We start from the raw sequence: 12,805 nt of genomic DNA on the forward strand, positions 1-12,805 counted from the left end.
TGAATTCAAATTGAATTTTAAAGTCAATATTTAATATTCTCGATTTGATTAAATTTCATATTTTTTATATTTTACTTTAATTTATATTTCTTCATTTAATTTCAAATTTTCTCATTAACTAAACAAAATTATTAATATTTGAAATTTATTTTTCTCGCACGAACCAAACGACATCTAATGTTAGAAGAGTATTATTACGTTTTGAGGTTCTAGGTTTGAGCACTGCATCTACAAAGATGTATGAGAGCTTATTGTCAAATGATTAAGAATCTTTTAAATAGATACTACTTTGTATTCACTCATACAAACTAAAAAAAAATCTTTCTCTAAAAAACAATCACAATTGACACCTATATATAATCGCAAAAAACAACAACAAAAGAAATTTGAAAAAACATGAAGCAAAAATATGATAACAAATTTTGTCAGATTAAAAGAGAAAAAACGAAAACATAATAATTAATTAAAAGATAAATTCAAAAATATTAGAATAAAACATATGTTCCTGCATTTTAACAAATTACCAAAAGATAAATTAAAAATCAGATTAAAGGAGAAAAAAATTAACATACTAATTTTTTTATTAAAAAAAGTATAACATACGAAAGGCCTATAGTTTGAATTCTGAAAAACTATTCACTCAATATATGATAATTTTTAATTTTGTGCGTGAACTTTAATCTTTAACCCAATTTTTAATTTGATACATGAAAAATTTGTAATTATATATATGAACTAAGATCCAAGTGTAAACATAAAACTTGGATTCAAGTGTAGACTCTTAAATAAAAAATAATTTTTTTATATTAAATAAATATAGTTATTTGTATATGTCATATATAAAATATAAAATGAAGTTATGTCGATAATGATGTTAGCAACTTATAAAACAAAATTAAAATTATTTTTCAGTAAAGTACACAAATTGTCCCCCATTAAAGAGCTCAATTTTGTTGAATCATTCCACTACAAAAGTTATAAAATAGTCCCTCAATTATAGGGCACTGTTTTGTTTAGTCTCTTAACTATTAAAAGTTATAAAATGGCCGCATGACTATTTATATGTTTCGAACTCATATTTTTTTAAAAGATTACCAATCGTCTGAGCTGGACGTGAACCTACTGACCGATATATGATAAAATCATATTTTAATAATGTCTACTAGCACCATCATTGCTTTCAAGCACTGTAATAACCCTACTTTTAAATAAAAGAAAATCTGAAATTTGAAATTAATTTAATGAAATTTGTGGACAAAAGTGCAAGTTTCCAAAACTAATAAGCTGTTCTAGAAGATGTAGGAAATTCAGGGACCTAGCCCTAAATTTCCCTATTTTCTATTAGCAGAGAAAAAAATAAAAGAAATGGATTAGGTGCTGCAGGGGTTCAAACCTCTATCCCCAATATGAAGATCGGCGTACCCTAGCCATTTACATAAGGGTACTTTTTAAGATTTTTTCATTAAATATATTATATATTAGATTAAAACACAGTTAACCCCAAAATCCCCAAATCAAAACTCCAATCCTTAACTCCCCAAATTTTCTCCCCCACCGACCTTCTTTATCGCCTCAATCCACCATCGTCCGACCACCCCACCTTATGCCACCACCCCAGTTCGTTTCGTCGTCGACCGGCAAACAAAACCCCCCAAACTGCTAGTCCAAAATCGGTGTCATTCGCCGTAAAATTCACCACGAAGGTTCGACAGACATAACATCCATCTCATCGGATTTTCTTTGATTCCGGCCAATTCGGTAGCTGTGCTATCTCACCGCCCCCCTCCCTTCAGTCTTGTTGGCGATGTGCGAATAAAAGCCTACCGATTTTGCTCCTCGCCGATGCAATATCATCGTTTTCCCCGTTAAGGTAAGATTTCAAATGGTTTTTGGCAATTATTAGTTATTTGTTTGACTTGTTGAGGGTTAATATTGGTAAATTGGAGTGTGTAGAAGACTGGGGAAGAATAGACTGTTCAAAACGACCCCCGTTATCACCGCACATGCCGCCACACCTCAGCAATGTGTGTGGGGCTCTCCAGCCAGTCCAGTCAAACCGGTCTGAACCGATTCAACTCTCCTGAATTAACCCGGATCGAGTTAACTCATCTGAGTCAACCGATTGACTTTGACCGTTGACTTTGACACATTGACATTGATCGTTGACTTCAACCAAAAAAGTCAAATTTTTTGAAAAGTTACATTTTATGATTTTCGACGTCCTCAGTCTGAATTCGAAGTCTGTTTTGCCAAATTCAAACCCGAAAGCCTCCAAGTTGATCATCAAACCCAAACATGCATATGTACTTAAGCATTTTATTTAAGGATAATTAAATTAAGGTTAGAGACTGATCGAATATGGTTGTTTGAAGGTACACGAGACTCTCCCGATCGTTTGACCCAGCTCCTCTTGATCAGTTAGACCTCGTGAGCCAGTAGTAACTCGTATGACTCGTAAACCTTATGATTACATAGATTAAATATGTTACTTCACTAGTAAACCAAATTTACTATAAATTAGATTCGAGCACAACTGTAGAGCGTGGCGAGGCTGATACTCAGTAGATTGGCTGTTTGATTCCATTTTGCGAGGTGTGTTCCCTATGTGCTACATGACTATTTTACCTTCTTTGAAATATGTTTCACTTAAATTATGATTTACTGATTTACTGGTTGATGGCTTATGAACTATGGTTGAATGATATATGTTATCTGATTATTTGTTTTCACTAGAAATATGATTATGTCGATTACGGACCATGAAATTTACTGCATATTATGTGAATTATTTTATTGAGATGCTGATTTGGGTAGATACTAGAGTATGAAGGTTAAGCTCTGATCAAACTGGTAAATCCTTACGGACCTAAGGCGACCCTTGGTTAGGCTCCGAGGCCCCGAGAACTTTCTTGGGTAGGCTCCAAGATGCTCCCTTAGGTTGGCTCCTTAACCCAATGGGTATAAGGTAAGCCCTATGGATGCAGTTCTAGGGAACTACATATGGTGTATGAGAGGAAGGTAAACTACAAGTTTTAAAACTTAAATTTCACTGTGATTTGTATGATATTTTACTCAACTAGTACTTGATTATTTAACAATTAAGATTTATTTGCACTGTTGGGACACGCTGAGCCCTAGCTCACTTTTCAAACTGTTTTACACTTTTTAGATCTTTTTGGATAGGCACCCGAAAATAGACACTTAGAGGATTGACACATTCTTACAGAACTTTTTGTTGGAATGTCTCTATCTTCCAAACTGTTTTAAATTACAATGACATGTGCCTCCATTTTGAAATACTAATTTTTATAATGTTTACTACTTCTGCTACTAATATTAGACATATTGTGATTTAGATTATTACATATTTTATTTTACTCAATCACTTAAGATTTTACCTTTACTCGTTGGATGTTATTGCTATTTACTACGTTTTAAAGACACCATTTGAAATTTTGGATTTTAAATTATCGAGAATGTCTTGGGAAGTTTTAATGTAATCTGTTAGACCTAGTCATAATGCATAGGCTAGGTCTAGCAGACATTTAATTGGTATCAAACCTTTTGGTTTTTAAACCCGGACTCTGAATAGGTCCTATATAAAATTTTACACTACTTTGGGAACATTTTACAAATTTTTGTGAGGCCATGTCACCCATTTTTACAAGTTAAATGTGTATATTACATCAGTTCCAATCTAACCCTAAGTTTATCTCTTGTAGTGAATTTGAGATCCTTCTTGTTGAGTGCTAGGCAAGGTCGTCGGGCTAGCCACAAGTGAGGTCGAGCTGCTAGGTTTATGAACCCTATAGATTATTCTATTTTAGACCTGCCACCTTCTCCTAAGATAGATATGACGACCCCTGTTAGGGGAGCTCCAGGAACTAGTTCTGAGCCTACGAGAGTGGTGATAACTGAAACTCTTGGTAGGTAATTTTTACAACTGATTCAGGGTGCGGTTAGAGCTACTAATACCGTTCATTAGATCTTGATTACTCAGACCTTGATTACTAATGGGGTCAGGACTTTTAGAGTTTTGACTAGAGGTGCTCATACTGAGGTTGAAGATTGGCTCCATGATACATAAATACATATGGATCATCTGGGTTTGGATCTAGTGAAGAGATATTTAGGATCCGTTGTGATGTTAGATGAGAATACCCACACATGGTAGGAGTTAGTGGTGAGCAGTGTTCCAACTAATCATCTGACATGGGATTTCTTTAAAGAGCGCTTTAAGAAGCATTTTCTGGGAGAGCGTTATCTGGTTGAGAGACGAAATCAGTTCCAGGACTTGGTGCAGGGAGATATGTCAATATCTGAGTACAAGATGGAATTTTTGAAGTTGTTGATATATGATGTTAGTTTGGTTCCCACTGAGAGAGATAGATGCCGCAAGTTTGATCTCGGACTCATATATGAGATGCGTAGGTAGTTTATGACTTATCGAGATGAGATATTTGATGTTCTAGTGAGTAGAATGAAGGATGCAGAGGAGGTGCATGTTCTAGAAAGAGTACTCGTACTTTGTCCCCCTATAGAAGCAATGCCAATTCCAGGCATGCAACATCTTCACCCCCATCTGTTAGTCGAGGTAGTTCTTCGCGTATACCTCATGTTCCTGTTTATGACTATTATGGAAATTGACACAGGGAAAAGTTTCGTAAGAAGATGGGTACATGCTTCCATTGTAGATCCAATGGTCATTTCTGGAGGGAATGTCCGCAGCTAGCTTCGACGGAGTGGAAAACTACCCATACTTCTACACATTCTTAGGCATCAGTTCAGACCTCAGTTAGAGGTCGTAGTCAGGTAAAGACTTCTAGATCAGTGTCCAGGGCAGACAATAGAGGCCGATCCTAGCAGGGCAGAGGGCAGACAACCAGCTCTGGTGTATGCCACTAGACGTCAGGATGACAGAGATGAGCCAGAGGTTATTGTAGGTACATTTACTATATATTATGTTATATATTTTTGCATTACTAGAAAATGGCTCCACCCACTATGAACGAGAGTACTATTACGGTTATAACTCTAGTAGGATAGTTAGTAGTTGTGAATAAGGTATTCCGACATTGTCCTTTAAAGGTTCAAGGTGAATTTTTTCTTGTCGAGCTTATGGAGCTTCAATTAGAGGTGTTTAATTTAATTTTGGGGATGGATTGGTCGAATAAATACAAGGTCAAATTGGGTTACAAGTACAAGAGAGTTACTTTGAAGACTTCTGATGGTTGGATTGCTATGTTATTTTGTTAGTGTCGTGGTTATCTCTCCAATACAGTATCAGCATTGGTTGTTGATTGAATGGACTGGAAGGGATATGAGACTTTCATTGCATGTATCTTGAGCACAAAATGCTCTTTGTCAAGGATTGAGGAGATTCATATAGTTAGCGAGTTTTCGATGTCTTTTTAGATAAGTTGCCAGGGTTACCCATGATAAAGAGGTAAAGTTCGAGGTTGAGATTTATCCTAAATCTGCACCTGTTTTCATGGCACCCTATCGCATAGCCCCGAAGAAACTTAAGAAGTTGAAGGTCTAGTTATAGGAATTACTTGATCAAGGTTTCATCAGACATATTACCTCACCCTGGGGAGCTCCTCTCCTGTTCGTGAAAAAGAAGGATGGATCGCTTAGGCTATGGATCGATTACCGAAAGTTGAACAAGTTAAAGGTTAAGAATAAGTACCCACTACCAATGATTGATTACTTATTCGATTAATTACGATGAACTATTGTATTTTCTAAGATCAATCTTCACTTGAGGTACTATCAGTTGAAGGTTAAGGTTTTAGATATTGTGAAGACTTCCATTCATACTAGATATGGCCATTATGAGTATTTGGTGATGCCTTTTGGTCTGATGAATGCTCCCGTAGCTTTTATGGACCTGATGAATCTTGTGTTACGACCATATTTAGATTAGTTTGTAGTAGTTTTCATTGATGATACTCTGCTCTATTCCCGAACTGAGACAGAGCATTCATCATCTGAAGATAGTTCTACAGACCCTGAGAGAGCATCTTCTGTATGCTAAGCTGAGCAAGTGTGAATTTTGGCTTCGGGAGGTGTAGTTTTTTGGGTATATTGTTTTTGAGAAAGGTATCTAGGTGGACCTGAACAAGATTGAGCCCATTGTGAGTTGGAAGCGACTCAAGAATGTCTTTGAGATTTTTACTTTCTTGGGTTTAGCCGAGTATTATTGATGTTTTGTTGAGGACTTCTCGATTATTGCTGCTCCTATGACTAAATTATTGAGAAATAATGTTATGTTCGATTGGGGTGATGCACAACAGGAGAACTTTGAGAAATTGAAGATGGCTTCGGCTTAAGCTCTAGTTTTGACTTAACCTGAGCCCAAGAAGGATATTATGGTGTATAGTGACGCTTCAAACTATGGACTTGGCTGTGTTTTGATGCAGTAGGAAAGATCATACGAGTTTGAAGCATCTTCTGACACAGAATGAACTTAATCTAAGACATCATCATTGGCTAGATCTTCTAAAAGATTATTATTGCGATATTTACTACTACCCAGTTAAAGCTAATTTAGTTGTGGATGTTTTGAGCCGGAAGGTGATAGATTATTTGAGGTCCTTATTTGCCATTATGAAGTTATATAACGATGTCGTTCTGTTAGTATAATTGTAGGTCAAGTTGACCTTGGCCAAGGAGAACAAGGCAAAGCAACCTCTAGATAGCTCATTCCTCCATATCTTTGAGCAAGTGGAGCAGGGGACGACCTCAGATTATACTTTTGTCCAGGATGGAGTTTTATGTTTCAAAGCTTGATATTGTGTGCATGATGATGCAGAGCTGAGATAAACTATTTTCAGTGAGGCTCACAGTAGTCCATATGTTATACACCCCGGTGGAGATAAAATGTATCGGAATATGAGAGAGAGGTACCTTTGGATCGGTATGAAGAAGGAAATCTCTGATTTTGTGGCTAGATAGCGCCAGTATCCTTCGGGTTTGTTACAACCTATCAAGATTTTCGAGTGGAAATGGGAGCGTATTACTATGGATTTTGTTACTAGGTTACCTTTGACCCCTTCAAAAAAGGATTCTATGTGGTTAATGAGTGTTTAGAATCGTTAATATTTTCTTGTTATTTCTTCGATCTTCTAAACTTATTGTTGCTGATTTGATTATGTTATGTTTATTTTTGTTCAGGTCCTTACTTTCCAGAACTAGTCGTAAAACGGGTGTATTCTGCATTTTTATTATTATTTGGTCACGGCTGGAGACATGCACGACTCTGGGCACGAAACGGTTTGACGTGGCAGTTTCTAAAAGGTATAGTCAGCGACGATTTCTAGAAGATCTACTCAACGGGCCTTCTGGAAGATGGAAGAGCAGAGTTGCATTAAGAGACTTGTTTAGAGTTTAAATTTAGAAAAAAACAATTATCTTTAGGATTATTTTATTTTAATTTCATTGTTTATCCTTAGGCTTTGAGAGGCTATAAATATCCTCTTGGGGTAAGCCTAAACACACATCTCATATTACAATTCTCTTCTTCTTTCTAGTTTTATTAAAGCTTTCTCTTTTATTTTACTTTTCAAGTTTTTCATTTTTCTTTTATTTTCAAGCTTTGTTTTTAAATATTCTAAGTATGACTTTTTTCATGCTTAGCTAATTTTTTCATAAGCTGAGAGCTGAAGCGATGACTCAATTCCAACGGGAGAAATGAAACAGGTCCTTAATATCTTTGAAATATCTCTCTTAATCTTTGCACTTATTTTTCAAAATCAAAATAGTTTTCAAAATCAAAGATAGACTTTGGTCTAGATTGTTGTTGTGATTAAATGTGTGGGAGGAAGATTTGACTTATAGAAAGAACATTCGACTTCCTAGGAACACAATTGTCGAGATAACTTCACCAAGAGGGAATTGAGATCGGAATTGACGCTTATAGAAACAACAATCCGAGTCGGTCGCTATGAACTTAAACGATAATTGATCTACGATAATATATGTTGATTAGATCAATCTCCGAAGCCGAAATCAACGATTGACATGGGTATTCGGTATACAAAATAGAGTCACGATGATAGCCCTTGTAGAAAAAGTAACTGACGTGAATCCCGAAGGGAAAATCTAATTCAATGATCTAAAGGAAATTGAGTCAAAGCGAGGCTTGAGGCTATTTTTACCATATCCATTTTATAATTTTTGTACTCTCCTATTTTTACTTTAATTGCTTTTATCTCTTTTTACTATTTAATTTCATTTACCAAAACCCCCCATTTCACTATATCAGGCCTGGTATAAACCAATAAGACATAAATTTAGATTTTTCTAAGTCCATGTGGATTTGAACCTTACTTCTATATATTACGAATTTCCTTTATTTATTAATTAAGAAGAAGGATTTTTATTTGACATCAAAACGATAGTTGTCAAATTGGCGCCGTTGCCGGGGACTTCGCCAAAGTTACTAATTTTTGTTTTCTTTTGATTTATGACTAGGACCAATCCGGGTGCATTAGTGGAATAAGACCCGGAAATCAAAGCCAGAGCTAGGAGACTCCATGTACAGACGCTTCAGGAAAGAAAGAGACAATAATTAAATCTAGAAGAAGAATCAAATTCAAGTGAATTCGCGAATACAGAACCAATTCCGATGGCCGATCTTACTATCAGAGAGTTAGTCGCGGCACCCACTGAACAAGAGCCCTTTTGTATTGATTTTCCCTAAGGTGAAACTCCATACTAGTTGAAAACTGGCCTTATTCATCACCTCCCTACATTCCGCGGATTGCCAAACTAGAATCCACACAAACATCTCACGGAATTTCACATGGTCTATTCAAGCATGAGACTACAGGGAGTAACCGAGGACCAAATCAAACTTAGATCTTTTCCTTTTTCCTTAGCCGATTCAGCTAAAGAGTGGTTATTTTATCTTCCCCCTAATTCTATTACTACATGGGCTCAAATGACTCTTCTTTTTCTTGATAGGTTTTTCCCTGTGGCGAAAGTAAGTGAATTATAAAGGAGAATACTTGGAATCAAGAAGTTTGATGGAAAATCACTTTACGACTATTGAGAGCAGTTCAAAAAGTTATGTTCTAGATGCCCACAAATAGGTTAACAGAACAAACACTTTTTCGTTACTTTTATAAAGGATTATCTCCCCTGGAAATGAAGATGATCGATGCTGCTAGTGGTGGAGCCTTGGTGAATATGACTCCTACTGAGGCTAGGGATTTAATTTCCACAATGGTCGTAAACTCCAACAGCTCCGAACAAATAATGAACCTCCTCGAAAGGTTCCTAAGATAAGTTCAACTTCCTTAGAAAATAAGATAGATAAGTTAATTGAAGTCGTTAACTCTCTTGTTGCTGGAAAGATAGGACCAAACAGATTATGTGGAATATGTGCATTACATGATCATTCAATAGAAGGTTGTCCGTTGATCCAAGATGACATAGCAACTTAAGTCAATGCAGTCGGAAACTTTCCAGTACCTCCCAAAGAGATTATAATCCCTATGGTAATACATATAATCCAGGATGGAGGGATCATCCGAACTTCAGTTATGCTCAAAACTCAAGACCGAATCAAGGCTATCAGGCGAGACCACCTCCACCACCACAACAACCGCAGAAGACATCATTAGAGTCGATTGTCGAGAGGTTGGCACTTTTCCATGAAAAATTCTAGAATAGAACTGAAGCCCACTTCCAAGAGATGAACAAACAGATAAGCCAACTGGCTCAAACCTTAGGCCGCTTGGAATCACAGGGTAAACTTCTATCTCAAACCGAGGTAAATCCAAGGGAGAATGTCAGTGCTATTACTCTTAGAGGTGGTATAGTAGTAGCGCCACCTGTTCCATCAGACAAAGCAATCCAAAAAGAGAAGAAAACTGTTGATTTAGGATCCAGAAGAAAAGTGACGAAGAACTAATAGACGATCCAACGCCATCTCTATATGATGTGCTACCACCTTTTCCATTGAGGTTAGTTAAAAGTGATAAACAAGCTGAGGAAAAGGAAATACTAGACGTACTTCGAAAGGTGGAAGTTAACATACCTCTACTTGAGGTAATTTGAAAGGTTCCAAGGTATTGCCAATTTTTGAAGGACCTTTGCACAACAAAGAGAAAACTTACCGAGAATGAGAAGGTAAATCTAGGAGAACATGTCTTACCTGTATTCCAACAAAAGTTACCACAGAAACTGAAAGACCAAGGTATGTTTACAATACCCTGTAAAATTGGTAAAGTTGGGATAAAACGAGCCTTGTGTGATCTTGGTGTTTCTATTAATGTAATACCTCTCTTTGTTTACAATATGACTACTAATGCACCCTTGAAGGATACAAAAATATCAATTCAGATTGTGGGCAGATCTGTCATTTACCCGGAAGGACTCTTAGAAAATATGCTAGTTGAGGTAGACAACTTAATATTTCCTGCTGGTTTTTATGTAATTGGCATGGAGAATGATCACACAAGAACATCTTCTGATATCCTATTGGGGTGTCCTTTCATAAGTACTGCACTCGCAAAGATTGACGTAAGAAGTGGAATTTTAACCATGGAATTTGAGGGTGAGGTCGTTAAGTTTGATGTGTATAAGAAAATGAAACACCACGATCATAAATTATGTTGGTATTATTGATCCTTTGGAAAATGAAACTAATGTATCTTTTGATCTATGCAGGGAGTTAGAAGACCACAATGAGGAAATCAAAGAGTTAGAAAACTTATTTTCTGTCCATTCTGATTTATGTTTGATTCTTGTTAAGTCTAATGTTCTGCCTTCTATTTTGCAGACACCTGAGATAGAACTGAAACAAATGCCGAAGAGTGCCTTTTTGAGAGAAAATGCTACTTCATCAATTATTTCGGATAAACTTTCAAAGCTAAAGAAAATCCGAATAAATATCTATGAGAATGCCAAATTCTACAAGGACAAGATAAAAGAATTATACGATCGTAGAACTTCTCATAAGGAAATTCTTTGTTGGAAAAAACGTATGAAGTGGAAGAAGTATTTCTCTAAGAACCTATAGTCTGAATTAGGTTATCGAGCTAACGACGTTAAACAAAAACGCTTCATCGGAGGCAACCCATTGTTTTTTATTTCATTACATATTTTTTTTTAATTTTGATTAAGCATGTTTCATTTAATTTTTATTGTTATTTTGTAGGAACCGAATGTTTTTCAAACTTAAACAACGAAGATTTGCGAAATTATCATATGAACAGGGCCAAATTCGGACACCAGGAGCCATGTAATAGCGTGTAAACAGTATTGTACCGATACCCTCATATGGTACCGATACTACTATATATAGTGGTACTGATACTACTATATATAGTGGTACCGATACCCCTCTAACGGTACCGATACCGTTGACTCCCTACGACGCACGTTAGCACACTTTTAAGGAGACCGACGCATATTAGTAAAACCCAAAATTTTCCCCCCTTTTGTTATCTTTCTGCTGCCCCCACTCCCCAATTCTCTATTCTCTTTTCTTTGATCGTGGACCCCACCCCTTACCCAACCACTTCATCTTTCTACTTTCAAACTCAGCTTTATCTACAAAGAAAACCCCAATTTATTTCTAACTCTAATACTCCCACGACAGTAAACCATAATCCCTCAACCTCTTCATCTTCTTTAAAATACTTCCCTCTTTTTCCAATCACACCATCGTTCCATCATCTTCTTACCATCACCAACCTTACCGAACCACTACGCTCGTGCTAACGTGCTTTAACTCGTCCACTCCACCATGCGAAATCAATCAGGCGTCGTCGCAATTCATCTACCCCGGATCGAGCACTGTCTATCGTTCATCACCGCTGCGCTCTCCATCACCATCATTCCAGTCTATGCCAACTATGGTCTCCTCTTCCTCTCGGCCATGCCCATCGAATATTCAGTCGTATTCAATACATTCGGAAGTAAATTCTAATCCTATTTTCGTTCAACTGTTACTAATATACCATTCGATTTATGGTTTTACAGAGGATTTCGATGATGGTTTTCCACCGATGACACCACATGACCATGCTTCTAGTTCACGACATCAACCCGAGCAGTTCAATTCATGTCCCTCTTCACCGCGGTCGAGGCCGTGACCTTGGTCGACATTAAATTCAGGGAGTACTATATTCCTTCTCTTGTACTTTAATTTTACGTTTTGAGGCAAAACGCTTTAAGTGAATGGAGTAGAGTGTAGGTTGAATTTCCCTTTTGCTTATCTTTATGTTTAGATGCTAGTATGTATTGGTTGAATTTGCGGAAATTTCATTGAATTTCTTTGTCTTGTTGAAAATTTTTAGAATGTTATGCTTGTTTGGGAACATATGATTGTTTAGGTTAGGATGTTCTTGATAGATAATAACATGAATTGTGATCAAGTTGGTATTTTTGTGATATTCCATGATTTTGTTGGTTGAAATGTGATTAGCTCAATGCATCAAAACAATTTGGTGAGATTTGATCCTTAACGAGCATATCATATTCGCTTTCATTTTGTTGGATTGAGTGTGTCGAATTTGGCATTGGTATTCTAGAACTTGCATGTTAAATACTGTTGAGATTACACATGAACATGATGCTTAAAAATAATTTGGGCACCTTAGGATTAACCATTCCGTTTCCCCACTAAAATTGCCTACCCTTGCATTTTCCCCTAGTTAACCACTTTTGAGCCTATTCCCATTTCCTTATTCTCACCATATTTATAACCCCGAGCCTTTTTATTTTATCCCTCTTTTCTACCATTTTTAGGGCAATGAACAGTTTAACCGATGTATACTCCTTGAAAAGAAGA

The sequence above is a fragment of the Hibiscus syriacus genome, unplaced genomic scaffold (genome assembly GCF_006381635.1).
Source record: "Hibiscus syriacus cultivar Baekdansim isolate YM2019G1 unplaced genomic scaffold, ASM638163v2 tig00110943_pilon, whole genome shotgun sequence".
NCBI lineage: Eukaryota > Viridiplantae > Streptophyta > Magnoliopsida > Malvales > Malvaceae > Hibiscus > Hibiscus syriacus.